The sequence below is a fragment of the Anomaloglossus baeobatrachus genome, chromosome 6, assembly GCF_048569485.1.
Source record: "Anomaloglossus baeobatrachus isolate aAnoBae1 chromosome 6, aAnoBae1.hap1, whole genome shotgun sequence".
NCBI lineage: Eukaryota > Metazoa > Chordata > Amphibia > Anura > Aromobatidae > Anomaloglossus > Anomaloglossus baeobatrachus.
Genome location: NC_134358.1, coordinates 284,418,324 through 284,435,974, shown reverse-complemented (window position 1 = coordinate 284,435,974; position 17,651 = coordinate 284,418,324). Strand labels below are relative to the sequence as shown.

At 42.6% G+C, this 17,651-nt stretch overlaps 1 protein-coding gene across 1 annotated transcript in view; it reads right to left on the bottom strand.

Moving 5' to 3' along the window:
- The window catches only part of CDH18 (cadherin 18), a 1,183,629-nt gene that overhangs the window by 788,277 nt on the left and 377,701 nt on the right, over nt 1-17,651 (bottom strand). The gene's annotated exons all lie outside the window — the stretch shown is intronic.

Sequence of the window (17,651 nt, the reverse complement as noted above, 5' to 3'; positions counted from 1 at the left end):
TTTCTCTCTCTTTCTCCTTTCTCTCTCTCTCTCCTTTCTCTCTATCCTTTCTTTCTCTCTCTTTTTCTCTCTTTCTCTCCTTTCTCTCTCTCCTTTCTCTCTCTCCTTTCTTTCTCTCTCTCTCTTTCTCTCTTTCTCTTTCTCTCCTTTCTCTCTCTCCTTTCTCTCTCTTCTTTCTTTCTCTCTCTTTCTCTTTCTCTCCTTTCTCTCTCCTTTCTTTCTCTCCTTTCTCTCTCCTTTATTTCACTCCTTTCTCTCTCTTTCTCTTCTTTTGCTCTCTCCTTTCTTTCTCTCTTTCTCTTTTTCTTCTTTTGCTCTCTCCTTTCTTTCTCTCTCTCTCTTTCTCTCCTTTCTCTCCTTTCTCTCTCTCCTTTCTCTCTCTCCTTTCTCTCTCTACTTTCTCTCCTTTCTTTCTCTCCTTTCTCTCTTTACTTTATCTCTCACTCTCTCTTTTCTCTCTCTCCTTTCTTTCTCTCCTTTCTCTCTTTCTCCTTTCTCTCTCTCCTTTCTTTCTCTCCTTTCTCTCTATCTCTCCTTTCTCTCTCTCTCTCCTTTCTTTCTCTCTTTTCTCTCCTTTCTTTTTCTTCTTTCTCTTCTCTCTCTACTTTATCTCTTTCTCTCTCCTTTCTCTCTCTCCTTTCTTTCTCTCTCTCCTTTCTCACTCTCCTTTCTTTCCCTCCTTTCTCCCTCTCCTTTTTTTCTCTCCTTTCTCTCTCTCCTTTCTTTCTATTATTTCTCTACTTTCTCTTCTTTCTCCTCTTTCTCTTCTCTGTCTTCTTTCTCTCTTTCTCTCTCTCTTCTTTCTCTCTCTCTTCTTTCTCTCTTTCTCTCTCTTCCTTCTCTCTTTCTCTTCTTTCTCCTCTTTCGCTTCTTTCTCTCTCTTCTTTCTCTTTCTCTCTCTCTTCTTTCTCTCTCTCTTCTTTCTCTCTTTCTCTCTCTCTTCTTTCTCTCTCTTCTTTCTCTCTCTCTTCTTTCTCTTTCTCTCTCTCTTCTTCCTCTCTCTCTTTCTCACTCTTCTTTCTCTCTCTCTCTTTCTCAGACCTGGCGATGATCAGCTGATGCGGTCACCTGACGGAATCAGCTGACACTGTAAGTCTAGCGGTGAGTCCGGCTTTTTACCGCCTGGCCGGTTAAACTATCAGCTGATGCTGTCGGACAGGAGTCTGCACTGAAGTGTGTAGCTTGTTTTGTTTATTTTGCACTGATGCATCAGCTGATTGTATAAAAGCCGTTTATACAATCAGCTGCTGTGTCATGTGATTCAGGCCCTTGAACCTGACACATTCTCTGATCGCTTTGCCTTCCAGCAAACCGATCAGAAGATATTGGATCCGGATTGGACGGCGCAGGACCCTTTACCCAGGATTGCTGTGGAGGGGGGTTCTTATTTCAATAAAGATGGAGTCATTAATTGTGTTGTGTTTTAGTTATAATAAAAATATTTTTCTGTGTGTTGTGGTTCTTTTTATCAGTGGTAGAAATTAATGATGGCCATGTCTAATATTGGCATGACACCATGAATTTCGGGCTTAGGGCCAGTTGATAATATACAGCTAGCCCTAACCCCATTATTACCCAGTGAGCCACCCGTCACCAGGGCGCTTCTATGAAAGCGCCCTTTTCTGGGGCGGCTGCGGACTTCAATTCACAGCAAAGGGGCCCAGAAAGCTCAGGCTAACCTGTGCTGTGGACTCCAATCCTCAGCTGCCAAGTTGTACCTGGCTGGACACAAAAATATGGCGAAGCCCACGTCATTTGTTTTTTAATTATTTCATGAAATTCATGAAATAATAAAAAAGGGCTTCCCTATATTTTTTGTTCCCAGCCGGGTACAAATAGGCAGCTGGGGGTTGGGGGCAGCTCGTAGGTGCCTGCTGTACCTGGCTAGCATACAAAAATATGGCAAAGCCCATGTCATTTGTTTTTGAATTATTTCATGAAATTCATGAAATAATAAAAAAAAAAGGGCTTCCCTATATTTTTGGCTCCTAGCAGGGTATAAATAGGCAGCTGGAGGTTGGGGGCAGCCCGCAGCTGCCTGCTGTACCTGGCTAGCATACAAAAATATGGCGAAGACCACATAATATTTTGGGGGGGGGCAAAAAACTCCTGCATACAGTCCTGGATGGAGTATGCTGAGCCTTGTAGTTCTGCAGCTGCTGTCTGTCTGTATGGAGGAGAGCAGACAGCAGCTGCAGAACGACAAGGCTCAGCATGCTCCATTCACTAGTGTATGCAGGAGAGCAGACAGCAGCTGCAGAACTACAAGACTCAGCATACTTCATCCAGGACTGTATGCAGGAATTTTTTGCCCACCAAAAAATGACGTGGGCTTCGCCATGTTTTTGTATGCTAGCCAGGTACAGCAGGCAGCTACGGGCTGCTCCCAATCCCCAGCTGCCTATTTGTACCCAGCTGGGAACCAAAATAATAGGGAAGCCTGTTTTTTTAAATTATTTCACTTATTTCAGGAAATATTTAAAAATCAAATGACGTGGGATTCGCCATATTTTTGTATCCAGCCAGGTACAACTAGGCAGCTGGGGATTGGAATCCGCAGCACAGGTTAACTCGAGGTTTCTGGGCACCTCTGCTGCGAATTTAAATCCGCAGCTTCCCGAGAAAATGGTGCTTTCATAGAAGCGCCATCTTCTGGCGCTGTATCCAACTTTTCCAGCTGCCCTGATGCCGGTGGCTCGCTGGGTAATCATGAGTTAATACTAGCTTTGTTTTACTAGCTAGTATTAAGTCAGAGATTCTTAATGTCAGGCAAGTTTGACCCAGCCATTAAGAATCTCCAATAAAGGGTTAAAAAAGACACCACACAGAGAAAAAATACTTTAATAGACACATTTAGAGACTTCATGTGTATTACTCCCTCTTTTCCCTCCACGATCCTGCTCTTCTGTCTTCTTTCTCCTTCAACACATGCAGCTCTGCTACATTAGCAGCGCTGCATGGGAAGAAGACGGTGTTGCTTCCCGTGCAGTCTTTTCACTCCATGAGTGATCAGAGGCTGCTTGCTGTTAGCGGTGACGTAACCACTGACAGGCGAGTTCCTATAGCAATGGTGATCTCCGTTATTGACCGGCTGTGGCAGCTGATGAATAACGGAACAGGAAGCAGACCGGGGAGTCGACCGTGTGCCAGAGCATGCCGCCGGTACACGGAGATACACAAACGATCACCGCGTACTGGAGAGATGCACTGACAGGTCCTAGCATGACGTCAAAGCCATTTGACCAGTCTGTAGCCAATGAGATAACAGACACGTGACTGGTCACATGCTATTTTGACATCACGATAGCTCCTATCATCAGTGCTGGTTACCGGGAGGACACAGCGATCATCGGAAGGAATAGCGGTAGGAGACAGAGTGCAGGGCGCATCACGTGGACCGGTAAGTGTTATGGCAATGTTTATTAACTGTATGTGTACATTTATAATGTGTTTTTATGTGTTTATTATTGCCTCCCATTGTTTTCAATGGGGTTCGAGAGGTTCGTCGAACGGCTTGCCGAACCGAACTTGAACATGGCGTCCGTTCGACGAACCGAACCAAACTCGAGCCTCTAGAGGCTCGCTCATCTCTACTCATCAGTTCCCTGTGGTGACATCATGGACTGGAGAAGTAATTTGGGTTGAAGCGCACATATATTTGCAGCGGTATTATTTAAATGCCCCTGTTGAAGATTGACTGTGGCATTTAAATGGTCATACAGGAGAAATCAGATGAAGCTCTGGCCAATACTGTGATAGGCATATGCTGTTTATGTGACAAAAGATAAGTTGTATGACATAAGATGTGGTGCAGAAGGGCTAATTTGTGGATTAAATTCTAGGAATATTAAAAGATATCTATTCTACAACTGTTGGATAATAGAAGAATATTTTTGTGGTTATCTTTCACATTAAACATTACTGAAGTCCTTCTGTTTCCCAGATCTTTAAAATGCCTGCACATATAAATACTTGTTGGCAAGACTGAATTAAAGTAATATAAATTAAGCATGTCAGCTCATTACTTACTCTGTCTGTTTTTTTTTGTTTTCTGTAATTGTGATAGCAATCCACATAGAATAACTTTTATATTTTCAGCGCTAGGCTAGAAACAGATTTTCTTCAGATAATGTCAAATAAATAATAGTTCACTAAGTGCTTATTTACGCCTTTGAAAAATTATATGTCATTTTATATAAAGTAGCTGTCATGTAATAGTGCCCTGTATGACAAGCTTTATTCAAGTGACTTCAAAGGAAGAAAGCTAGAATTGAGCAAATATATTTGAGGCTAATTGAATTAGCTTTAAATTTGAAAAATTATAATGGATTCTCCTATATTTGAATTTTGTGCAATTTACTAAAATGGTGGAAAGCTGTCTGGTATTATTATAAATTATGGAGCATCAGGAAAGAAATTGAATGAAAAAATTAATACTCACTTGCTTCTTTCCTCTAGCATTAGATCTCCTCTTTGGGCATTCTCACTATGTGCTGGGACTCCTTGTGGGACATATTGCACATATTGTGACATTATGACTAGAGATGATCGATCCCTAAATTTACTTGTGTATAATGGCGTAGCATAGATGCACAGGACAGGGCTTGCAACAAGTCCTGGCCCAGCATTTCTAGTTTAAATATTTATCAGATAAAGGTGGATGAGTGACAGATGTAGGCCTTGTGCTATGAGACTCCTACCACTACAGACAACACCCAACTTGGAGTCTCCACATTTCAAAAAATTAGGGGCAGACACCAGGAAAAGTGGCATCAATTGCCCTAGAGTACAAATAGTATAATAGCAGCATGAATGAATGGGACAGGGCCTGGAACAAGTACTGTCCAAATATTCCTAGCTTAATCATTGATCAGTAACAGGTGGATGAGTGATAGGTGTATGCCTGTTGCTCTGAGTCTCTTCCACTTCAGACAACGCACAACTTGGAGACCCAACTTGGAGTCTCCACATTAGGGGCAGACACTAGGAAAGTAGCATCAATTGCATCAGTGTATAAATAGTTTTATGGCACAGCAGTTAGGCATGGGGCATGCAGGAGACAGGGTCTATACCAACATTTACAGATTTTAAATTAAGTTAAAATTAAGGGATGGATGAATGACAAGTGTAAGCCTGTTACACCGAGACCCCTGCCACTACAGGCAGCACACCAAGGAAACCCAAATAAGTCTTTAATGACAAATAATTTGGCTTGTTGTGACTCAGAAGGAAGCAAAAGGAAAAGGTATAGGAGGAATATTACATGCTTTATACATAAAAAAGCTAAATTGTAAAACTAACAGCGGTATACACACCTTTTGATTGTTGTACCGCCACAGGACAAAAAAAAGGAAAAAAAAATATTCTTTATGGTAATGCTTTAAGCTTGAACCAACATGCAGTATCCACAGCATCCACAGAAGCCATGAGAAAGGGGTCACAGACTGTAATAACACAAGAGCATTGCAGCACAGTGAAAATGACATCATCCCCTAGTCTTCACAGTCTGCGACTGGGGTGAACAAGTGAAAAATTATTGGAGATCCATGACTTCTTCATCTTGATGAAAATTAGGTGGTCTAAAGTTTCAGGGGACAGTCGGATGTGCATATTTGTCAGAATACCTCCAGCTGCATGGAAGATGTTCTGAGAGGAATGACAAAACCACCAAAGCATGAAAGGTGAACTCAGGCCACTCTTCCATTTTTGAAGATCAAAAGGAAAAAAGGTCCAAACACTCACTCATGGCTTTGACATTGAACTCTAGATACTCCTGCACCATCTTCTCCAGTAGTTCACTATGAGGCAGACTTGTACTCTATTCTTCTAGTGCTGATAATGTTTTTGCAATGATGACTCAATGTACCTGGGATTGGAAGCCTAGAACAATGATGCATACTGTGTGCCTCATTGCTGTCTTTGATTCGATACTCTTGCATGCAAGGGTCTCTTTCTGGGGGGAAATATCTGACAAAATGAACTCTTGTACAGTGGCTTTAACAGAGTGGCAACCCAGTAGTTAGCATTATTTCTAATCATAACAAGTCAGGAATCATGTTGCAGATAGTGCATCAAGAAAGCACTTACGTGTCGGGCGCTTCTGTGAGGTCCTAGCCAATGCTGTGTTTTTGGTGGGGTAACATTCAAGCTTGCTTCCTCTGTCCCTTCCCACCAACGACAGACAACAGAACCGGGATTAAATATCTTCTTCATCTCCTGACTACTTTGTGCACAACCTATCTTCCTCCTTATCCTCCGTTTTTTGCTCCTCGGCTCGTGCACCTTCACTAAGAGTTTGACTAGTACCTAGAGTCTCCCTCAATCACTGTACTCCATCCTCCCATGCCACTCGTCTGTGTGATGACAGTCTGGACCTTAGAGATATTGGTATTCATTTTGCATTCTGCTTTTCTTCCTACTCTTCTTCTGAGACCACACCTCCTCCATGCAGTATTTTCAAAGTTTGCTTCAGCATGTAGGTGACCATAATAATGATGATAATGGTTGCATCGTCAGCACTAACCATCCTAGTAGCAATTTTGTAATTCTGCCAAAGGGTTTAGAGGTCCTTCATCTGTGTTCATTCCACAGGCTTGATTTGCCCCATGACCAGATTGCAATGGCCCAGGATATGCACCATGACATACTGCTTGTCGCTGCTGCCACAGTCACTGAAACATGTGCAGAGTTGAATTCCACTGTGTTTGCACATCGCATATAAACTGGTTAACTGTTAGGGGTACTTTGCACGTTGCGACATTGCTAGCCGATTGCTGCGATGCTGAGCACAATTGTCCCCGCCCCCGTTGCAGCTGCGATATCTTGTGATAGCTGCTGTAGCAAACATTATTGCTACAGCAGCTTCACACGCACTTACCTGTCCTGCGACGTCGCTCCGGCCGGTGACCCGCCTCCTTCCTAAGGGGGCGGGTCGTGCGGCATCACAGCAACATCACACGGCAGGTGGCCATTAGAAGCGGAGGGGCAGAGATGAGCGGGACGTAAACATCCCGCCCACCTTTGTACTTCCGCATAGCCAGTATGGGCCTCAGTGACGCACGTAAGCAGATGTTCCTCGCTCCTGCGGCTTCTCACACAGTGATGTGTGCTGCCGCAGGAACAAGGAACAACATCATACCGTTGCTGCAGCGAAATTATGAAAATGACTGACACTACACCGATGATACTATTATGATGCTTTTGCGCTCATTAATCGTATCAAAAAGGATTCACATACTCCGATGTCGACAGCGAACCGAATGTGCGTCACTTTCGATTTGACCCCACCGACATTGCAGCTGCGATGACGTAGTGTGCAAAGTACCCCTTAGGCCGAAAGACCGCTGTAGCAATGCAAATCGATTAGCCATAGGGTGTGAATGATGGAAATGAGCACACAGCGATTTTGGCTTATGAAGCAGCACATCCAGGCAGGAATAGTGGCCTATAAATTACTGTTCAATAAGGTTGAGGATGTGAGCCATGCAAGGCACATTTGTGAGGTTACTCCAACATAGGGCCATTACCAGGTTAGCCCCGTTATCGCACACAGCCTTCCCTGACATCAGGTGAAGTGGAGACAGCCATTGCCGAAATGTGGCCTTGAAATCTGTCCACAACTCTTAAGCCTGCTTTACACGGTACGACTGATTGTGCGATTTCACAATCGATCGTACCCGCCCCCGTCCTTTTTGCGTCACGGGCAAATCGCTGCCCGTGTCGCACAAAGTTAGTAAACCCCGTCACACATACTTACCTCTCGTGCGACCTCGCTGTGGGCGGCGAACGTCCACTTCCTGGAGTGGGAGGGACGTTCGGCGTCACAGCGACATCACACGGGCGCCGGCTAATAGAAGCGGAGGGGCGGAGATGAGCGGGACGTAAACATCCCGCCCACCTCCTTCCTTCCACATAGAGACGGCGGCGGCCGCGGGAGGCAGGTGAGCTGATCATCGTTCCCGTGGTGTCACACAGAGCGACGTGTGCTACCACGGAAACGATGGTCAACTAAAGTAACCGATATTATGGAACCTAACGAGCAGTACCCGACTCACGATTTGTGAGCGATACTGCGTCGCTAGGAGGTGTCACACAGGCCGGCATCGCCAGCGATGCCGGATGTGCGTCACAAAAACCGTGACCCCGACGATCTATCGCACGATAGATTGCCTGGTGTAAAGCAGGCTTTAAGCTGTATGACTGTGCTCGCAAAGGAATTTTAAATTCAACCTTGCCTCATGGCAGTGAGCTCTGGCTACACTGTATGGAGGTGAGGATGATTCTCTATGCATGGTATGAACACATGTTACATTAAAGGAGAGGTTGAGGGCACAAGTGGGGGTTCTAGAAGAGGCAGAGGCAGTGGAGGAAGTGGTAGATACAAAGGTTTGTCCTGCAAGCTTTGGGTATTTCAAGACTTGTGGAGCAGTCCCTTCCTGGCCTGCCCCTGCAGTCATCACCAGACACATTTTTCAAGGAATGGGTGATACGATATGCTGGTGTAATGCAGGCACAGCTTAGTTAGAGAAGCAATGGTGATTGGACAGCTGGTACTGGGGGACTGCCATGGCCATTCGCTTTCAGAAACCGTCTGTATTTTCTAGGTGGAAAGGCAGTATTTCTGTGGCCAACAGTTTAGATATGGTGAAGTTCAAGCTCTTAGCTTTGACATGTATAGGAGAAAATAATCTTTAATGTAACTACAATTGTAGGACCGAGGGCTGGCTGCTGTGCTGAGAGAGGACTATGGTATAAATGAAAAACTGGTGAAATGTGAGGGAAGTGCAGATGGAGATGTTATAATGAATTTAAAAAGATGTGGTGTGCTCTGTATCTGAGATCATTCAAAAACACCAGGAATTTCCACTTCTGTAACAGCTGATGGGCTCTCACTCACCTGAACTGTAATGGGAAAAGAAGTGGAGGTTCAGCGGCCAGATATCTGTGTGAGAACACTTGCCATGGTGATGGATGAGGAAGAAGCAGCAAATGCCATTGATGGGGGCATCGGTGCTTAGTGAGGCCCGTAAAATTCCCAAAATAATGCATGCTGCGCATGTGCCGGCTCATGCATGTAGTAGTAAACTTATTGGAATTTGTTCCTCTACTGAGTAATTTATTACAAAGTTCTCAGATAACGTGAGTTGGGTAATCCTTTGCGGTCTCAAAAAGGCCTAGGCTAGGCAACCCTTGCCGCTCATGCAAACTGAAGGCCAATAACCACTGCTGGCCACAGCCGGCCACAGCCAGAGTTGCTGGTGAGAAAGCATTGCTTGTCATTGTTGCATCACTCATCATTTGTGTGTGAAGTAGCAGCATAACCTCCTCTACCTCCTCTGCTGAGCTACTCAGCTGCATTTCTCTGGGTTCGCACCAAGTTGTTTCTAGAACTTCGTCATCCTCTGTTGTCTCACTCCTCCTCTTTCTACCCTGCACAGTATAATATGCATGAGCCTCAGGTATCTGAGTCTCATCATGATTACCTTCACCCCTGGGGTTTAACATCTGATGATGAGGGTCTGGAATCGGCTCACACCTTACATCATTTGGGCCACAGAAGTAGAAATCACTATTTAGATGATAAAATGGCAATTTCTGGGTGGGCCATTGATGTAGCAATCGCTATTTAGATGGGGAAATGACAATTTGTGACATCATTATAGAAGTAGCAATCACAATTTAGATGATAAAATGGCAATTTTTGACTGCACCACAGAAGTAGAAATCATTATTTAGATAATGAAATAGCAATTTTGGGCTGGACCACAGAAGTAGAAATCATCATTTAGATGATGAAATGGCAATTTTTGGCTGGACCATAGAAGTAAAAAAATCACCATTTGGATGATTAAATGGCAATTTGTGGCTGGACCACTAAACTAGAAATCACTATTTAGATGAAATGGCAATTTTGGCCTTAACCACAGAAGTAGAAATCACTAGCAATTTGTGGCTAGACCACAGAGTAGCAGTCAGAATTTAGATGATAAAATGGATATTTTTAGTTGGACCACAGAAGTAGCAATCATTATTTTGATACTGAAATGTCAATTTGAGGCAGGCCACAGGACCACAGATTTAGCTATCAGAATTTAGATGCTAAAATTTAACTTGCAGGCAGGCCACAGAATTAGCAATCAGGATTTAAATTCTGAAATGTTGATTGGTGCAAGAAGCACAAAGTTATGAATTTGTATTTATCTGCATTTATATGCAGCCAGCACAGTCACCAACCTGTAGCAGTCTCAAAATGGCACCGACCGCATCTTATATGCAGAGGGACATGTGACTTAGGCAGCCTATAGCACAGACCCTTTGTCTGAACATTGTGGATGGATTCTGCATCCTGATTGGCTGACGTAACATCCACACAGTATGTTAAGAAAGAAAATAATACCGTCCGCCGCAGCTCTGACCTCTGCCGACCCCCACCCATCATGAAACACCTTCTCCTGCTCATCATACAGCACCACTATTCTAGCCAAAGTCATTATAACATAGATGAAAAGCATTAACGCATATGCAAAAAGTTACTGAACAAAGCCAAACATTGACGATTTTTAAGAAAAACGCTTGGGCTTCCAAACACGAATCTGAATGAGCAAAGCTCGTGCTGAATTTGAGATTGGCAAACCTTTTTTGAACTATTATGCTCATTTTTACTCATGACGTGCACCGCCCAAAGATGTTATATGAGTGGTCAATTCAATGCATGAAGAACGAGCCCAAAGTGAACATTGTCGAAAAGGACATTTTACTCCCGTGGAGGAGACGCTGGTTAGAACAAAGAACTGGACAGTGATCTTTCCCTTAAATGAGACAGGTGAGCGGAAAGGTGAGTATTATTTTATTACTTTTTAAACCTACTTTGATTATGCAAAGGTGTCTAAAAAGTTAATTTCTTTGACACAAATCAAATTCTCCTGTCCAACTTAAGTATTTTGCTGAATTTAAATCTCAGCAGATTCGCTCATCACTAAAGAAAGACTTAAATGCTTTAAAAAGACTGTAACTCCTTATTCAAATTGTAATGCTATACAGATGTGGTATGCTTTGATTATTTGTTTAAAGATATCTTTATATTTCTAATTAAAGCAAAACTATATATAACAGACTCAACATAAAACATACTTGACTAATAGTCTGTGGCCACCCAAAAAATTACACATTCCATACATTCTTTAACATATTCAGGTACCATTCCATTGATATTGGCACTGAGTTTCCTAGGCATCATTAGAAATTGTTATGTTATGTGAGCCCTGCAGCCAATCAGCTGATATTCGGTTGCTGCATTCCCACTTCTTCCAATTGTTCAACATTTATCCAAAGAAAGTGACAGTTAAACAAACCAACTGTGACCCCAGATTGATTGTAAAGCTTAAAGGTCCAGTCACACTAAGCAACATACCAGCGATCCCAACAACGATAGGGATCGCTGGTAAGTTGCTAGGAGGTTGCTGGTGAGATGTCACACTGCGACGCTCCAGCGATCCCACCAGCAACTCCTCACATGGACCGAGGAGAATCATTGGATGTCATTTATCTCGACTTCGGTAAAGCATTTGACACTGTCCCACATAAAAGACTGCTAAGTAAAATGAGAAAGCTTGGGCTCGGGGAAAATGTGTGTAGATGGGTAGGTAGCTGGCTTAGTGGTAGAAAACAAAGAGTGGTTATTAATGGTGCATACTCAGATTGGGCCAGGGTTACTAGTGGGGTGCCACAGGGGTCTGTATTGGGCCCCCTACTATTTAATATATTTATTAATGATCTGGTGGATGGTTTACAGAGTAAAATATCAGTATTTGCAGATGATACAAAACTATGTAAGGTAGTTAACACAAAGGAGGACAGTTTGCAACTACAGATGGACTTGAGTAAATTGGAGAATTGGGCTGAAAAATGGCAAATGAGGTTTAACACAGATAAGTGTAAGGTTATGCACATGGGAAGGAGAAACAGATGCTACGATTACTTACTAAATGGGAAACTGCTGGGGAAATCAGACATGGAAAAAGACTTAGGCATCTTAGTGAATAAGAATCTAAATTGGAGTGCCCAGTGTCAGGCAGCAGCCACCAAAGCAAATAGGGTGATGGGATGCATTAGAAGAGGTCTGGGGGCATGAGATGAAAACATCATTCTCCCTCTGTACAAATCACTAGTCAGACCACACTTGGAGTATTGTGTGCAATTTTGGGCGCCGGTGCTGAAGAAAGACATTACTGAACTTGAAAGGGTTCAGAGGCGGGCTACTAAAATAATAAATGGAATGGGTGCATTACAATACACGGAAAGGTTATCAAAATTAGGTCTATTTACTCTAGAAAAGAGAACACTTAGGGGAGACCTAATAAATATGTACAAATATATCAGAGGGCCATATAGAGATCTCTCCCATGATCTGTTTGTACCAAGGACTATGACAAGAACAAGGGGGCATTCTTTTCGATTGGAGGAAAGAAAATTCCTACATCAGCATAGAAGAGGGTTCTTCACGGTAAGAGCAGTGAGGCTCTGGAACTCTCTTCCTGAGGAAGTGGTGATGGCCAACTCACTGAATGAATTTAAGAGAGGAATGGATGCATTTCTTGTTAGCAAAAGTATAGAAGGTTATAAATAGCATAATCTTACAGGTAGATAGAAGAGCGACCAAGATTATTAGAGGAATGGGTGGGCTGCAATACCAAGACAGGTTATTAAACTTGGGGTTAGTTAGTTAGGAAAAACAAAGGCTTAGGGGGATCTAATCACAATGTATAAATATATGAGGGGACAGTACAGAGACCTTTCCAAAGATCTCTTTACACCTAGGCCTGCGACTGGAACACGGGGGCATCCGCTACGTCTTGAGGAAAGAATGTTTAATCATAATCACAGATGAGGACTCTTTACTGTACGAGCAGTGAGACTATGGAGCTCTCTGCCGTATGATGTTGTATTGAGGGATTCACAAGTAAAATTTAAGCAGAGCCTGATCGCATTAATTGAAAAATATAATATTACCAGTTATGTATATTGGATTTTATGACAGGGTGTTGATCCAGGGAACTAGTCTGATTGCCGTATGTGGAGTCAGGAAGGATTTTTTTTCCCCATTGGAGCTTATTTGACACATTGGGGTTTTTTTGCCTTCCTCTGGATCAACATGTTAGGCTACGGGTTGAACTAGATGGACTTAGAGTCTCCCTTCAACCTTAAAAACTATGAAACTATGAAACCTGACCTGGCAGGGATCGCTGGAGTGTCGCTACACGAGTTGCTGGTAAGCTCACCAGCAACCAGTGTCCCAGCCCCCAGCCAGCAGCCCCACGTGGAAGATGCTGCGCTTGGTAACTAAGGTAAATATCGGGTAACCAACCCGATATTTACCTTGGTTACCAGCGCACGGAGCTACACGTGCAGAGAGCAGGGAGCAGCGCACACAGCTTAGCGCTGGCTCCCTGCTCTCCTAGTTACAGCACACATCGGGTTAATTACCCGATGTGTACTGCAGCTAAATGTGCACAGAGCAGGGAGCAGCGCACAATGCTTAGCGCTGGCTCCCTGCTCTCCTAGCTACAGCACACATCGGGTTAATTAACCCGATGTGTCCTGCAGCTACATGTGCAGAGAGCAGGAGCCGGCACTGACAGTGAGAGCGGCGGAGGCTGGTAACAAAGGTAAATATCGGGTAACCAAGGACAGGGCTTCTTGGTTACCCGATGTTTACTGTGGTTACCAGCCTCCGCAGAAGCCGGCTCCTGCTCACTGCACATTTAGTTGTTGCTGTCTCGCTGTCACACACAGCGATCTGTGCTGCACAGCGGGACAGCAACAACTAAAAAATGGCCCAGGACATTCAGCAACAACCAACGACCTCACAGCAGGGGCCAGGTTGTTGCTGGATGTCACACACAGCGACATCACTAGCAACATCGCTGCTACGTCACAAAAGTTGTTCGTTAGCAGCGATGTTGCTAGCGATGTTGCTTAGTGTGACGGGGCCTTAAGTTGCATAAGAAAATCTAAATAGATCCTGGCAAGACTGCATCAACATAGATATAGACTGTATATATATAAATATATATATATATATATATATATATATATATATATATATATACAGTATATATATAAAGTACAGACCAAACGTTTGGACACACCTTCTCATTCAAAGAGTTTTCTTTATTTTCATGACTCTAAAAATTTTAGATTCACATTGAAGACATCAAAACTATGAATGAAAACATGTGGAATGAAATGCTTTAAAAAAGTGCGACATGCTGAAAATATGTCTTATATTCTAGGTTCTTCAAAGTAGCCACCTTTTGCTTTGATTACTGCTTTGCACACTCTTGGCATTCTCTTGATGAGCTTCAAGAGGTGGTCACCGGAAATGGTTTTCCAACAGTCTTGAAGGAGTTCCCAGAGACGCTTAGCACTTGTTGCCCCTTTTGCCTTCACTCTGCGGTCAAGCTCACCCCAAAAGATCTCGATTGGGTTCAGGTATGGTGACTGTGGAGGCCAGGTCATCTGGCGTAGCATCCCATCACTCACCTTCTTAGTCAAATAGCCCTTACATAGCCTGGAGGTGTGTTTGGGGTCATTGTCCTGTTGAAAAATAAATGATGGTCCAACTAAACGCAAACCGGATGGAATAGCATGCCGCTGCAAGATGCTGTGGTAGCCATGCTGGTTCAGTATGCCTTCAATATTGAATAAATACCCAACAGTGTCACCAGCAAAGCACCCCCACACCATCACACCTCCTTCTCCATGCTTCATGGTGGAAACCAGGCATGTAGAGTCCATCCGTTCACCTTTTCTACAAAGACATGGTGGTTGGATCCAAAGATCTCAAATTTTGGACTCATCAGACCACAGCACAGATTTCCACTGGTCTAATGTCCACTCCTTGTGTTCTTTAGCCCAAATAAGTCTCTTCTGCTTGTTGCCTGTCCTTAGCAGTGGTTTCTCAGCAGCTATTTTACCATAAAGGCCTGCTGCACAAAGTCTCCTCTGAATAGCTGTTCTAGAGATGAGAAGGTGTGTCCAAACTTTTGGTCTGTACTGTATATATATATATATATCATATCACAAGAGGGAGTAAACCCCTCACAGTTTTGTAAATATTGTATTATATCTTTCCATGGTACAGCATGAAGAATATGAAGCCTTTATGCAATATAAGGTAATCAGTTTCCAGCTTGTATAACAGTGTACATTTGGATTGGCCTGTAAATAACTCAATACACAGCCATTAATGTTACAACAACTGGCAACAAAAATGGGTGTACATTGCTAAGTAAAAATGGCAAAATTGTGCCCAAAGTTTCAATATTTTGTGTGGCCACCATTATTTTCATGCACTACCTTAATTATTTTGGACATGGAGTTCACTGAAGTCTTACAGGTTGCCAATTGTATCCTTTTCCATTCCTCCATGATAACATCATGGAGCTGGTAGATGTTAGAAATGTTGTAATCCTCCACCTTCCATTTGAGATTGCCCCACAGATGCTCAATAATGTTAAGTCTGGAGACATGCTTTGCTAGTCCATAACATTTACCCTCATTTTTTTTAAGCAGAACAGTGGTTGTCTTCGAGGTATTTTGGAATACTGCCTTGCTGCCAAGTTTGTGGAAAGAGGGGATCATGCTCTGCTTCATACATCACAGAACATGTTGGCATTCATGGTTCCTTCAATGAACTGTTGCTCCGCACAGCCAGAAGCAAACATGCAGCCCCAAACATGACACTCTCACCACCATGCCTGACTGTAGGCAAGAAACATTTGTCTTTGTACCCCTTTGTTGCTACCACACACTCTTGATATCATCTGAACCAAATGAGTTTATCTTGGTCTCAACATCGTCTCTGCACTGACAGGCTGACCTCACACCCCTGTTACCTCTGCAGCAATGATGGCAACACTAATACATCTATTTTGCAAAAGCAACCTCTGGGTATGAAACTGAACATGTGCACTCAACTTTTTTTTGCAACCATGTTGAGACCTGTTCTGAGTGGACCTGTGTTATTAAACCACTGTATGTTCTTTGCCACAGTGCTGCAGTTCAGTTTAAGGATGGTGGTAATCTACTTGTAGCATAGGCCATCTTTATGAAGAGCAACAGTTCTTTTTTTTTTTTTTAATTTCAGACAATTTCTTGCCATAAGTTGCAATCTTGAACTTCCAGTGACCAGTCTGAGTGATAACACCAAGTTTTTAACACTCATTCACACCTAAGACATTGAAACACTAATGAGTCACATGACACTGGGAATGGAAATTGGCTAATTGGGAACAATTTATCCATTTTCACTTAAGGGCATACTCACTTTTGTTGCCATTGGTTTGACATTAATTGCTGTGTGTTGAGTTATTTAGAGGTAATACCAAATTTACACTGTTTTACAAGCTGTACACTGACTACTTTACATTATATCATAGTGTCATATCTTCAGTGTTATCCCATGAAAAGATATAATAAAATATTTACAAAAATTTGAGGGATGTACTAACATTTGTGATATACTGTATGTCTTGTTTCTTAAATTACTCTAAAGCACCTTTTTCAGCGTATCAGGATTCAATATCCTGCTGTAAGAGGCAACTTCCATTTACTATCACTGCCGTGAACTTGTGTTCTTGGTTTGTAAGGCTGATATGAAAGTTATTGTTTTGACCTGCTTTTGTGGTGAATAAATCTAACTTTATTTAAACATGTACTGCAGAAAAAATGACACAACAAAAACACAGCTAAAAAGAAAAAAAAATGCAGAAAAACCTGCTTTTTACAAGAAGCTTTTTTCCCGCCAAGAGAGAAGTTTTGCTGCAAAAAAACAACAAAAAAATCAATGTGTGAACAAACCCAAACTACTGATTAGTACCAGACTTTTATTTAAATATGGTAACAGAATGCTATTTAATGGTTCATTCATCAAACCATTTTTCCCATTGGCTTCCACACTAAAGAGACCTCACAGCATATAAAAAAATACTATATGATTTGTTTTTTGTTTTTTTTAGTAAGACTTTAATGTTATGGTCAGGAGATCTTGCAAAAATCCCACAAATAAGGTTCATGATAATTCACAAGAGTAGTTGGAAACTTAGCTGGCTGCAATCCGCTGACTACACACACACAACTAAAAGTAGCGGTGGAGCGTTCCTAACAAACCCAGATGCCTCATCACCGCCGAAGAACTAACTAACCTCAAAGATGGAATGAGGAATCCTGACTTGCTTCAGAGCAGCTCCAAAGGAAAGTCAGAGCCCCCAATATATAATGACGGTGATGTAAGAGAAACCAACACAGAGATGGTAGGTATAGAGTTAAGCAAAGTGAGGCCCTGCTAGCTAGATACAAAAATCAAGGATAGATTGCTGGTTACAGCCAATAAAAACCCTTAATAATACCAACACCTGATAATCAAAAATTTGCTTAAAGATCACACGCTCTTTCCACCCATTATATCAGGAACTCTTGTGCAAGTACATTTAAAGAAAAAATGCAAAAAAAATAGAAAAGATTAAAACTACAAAAAACACATGAGATACAAAAATATAAACTCCAGATCAAACAGGAAGCAAAACTCCCTTTCTTGCTAGGAATAAATCATCCTCCAAAAATAGTAAAGGAAGAGCTCTTATTCACATGCA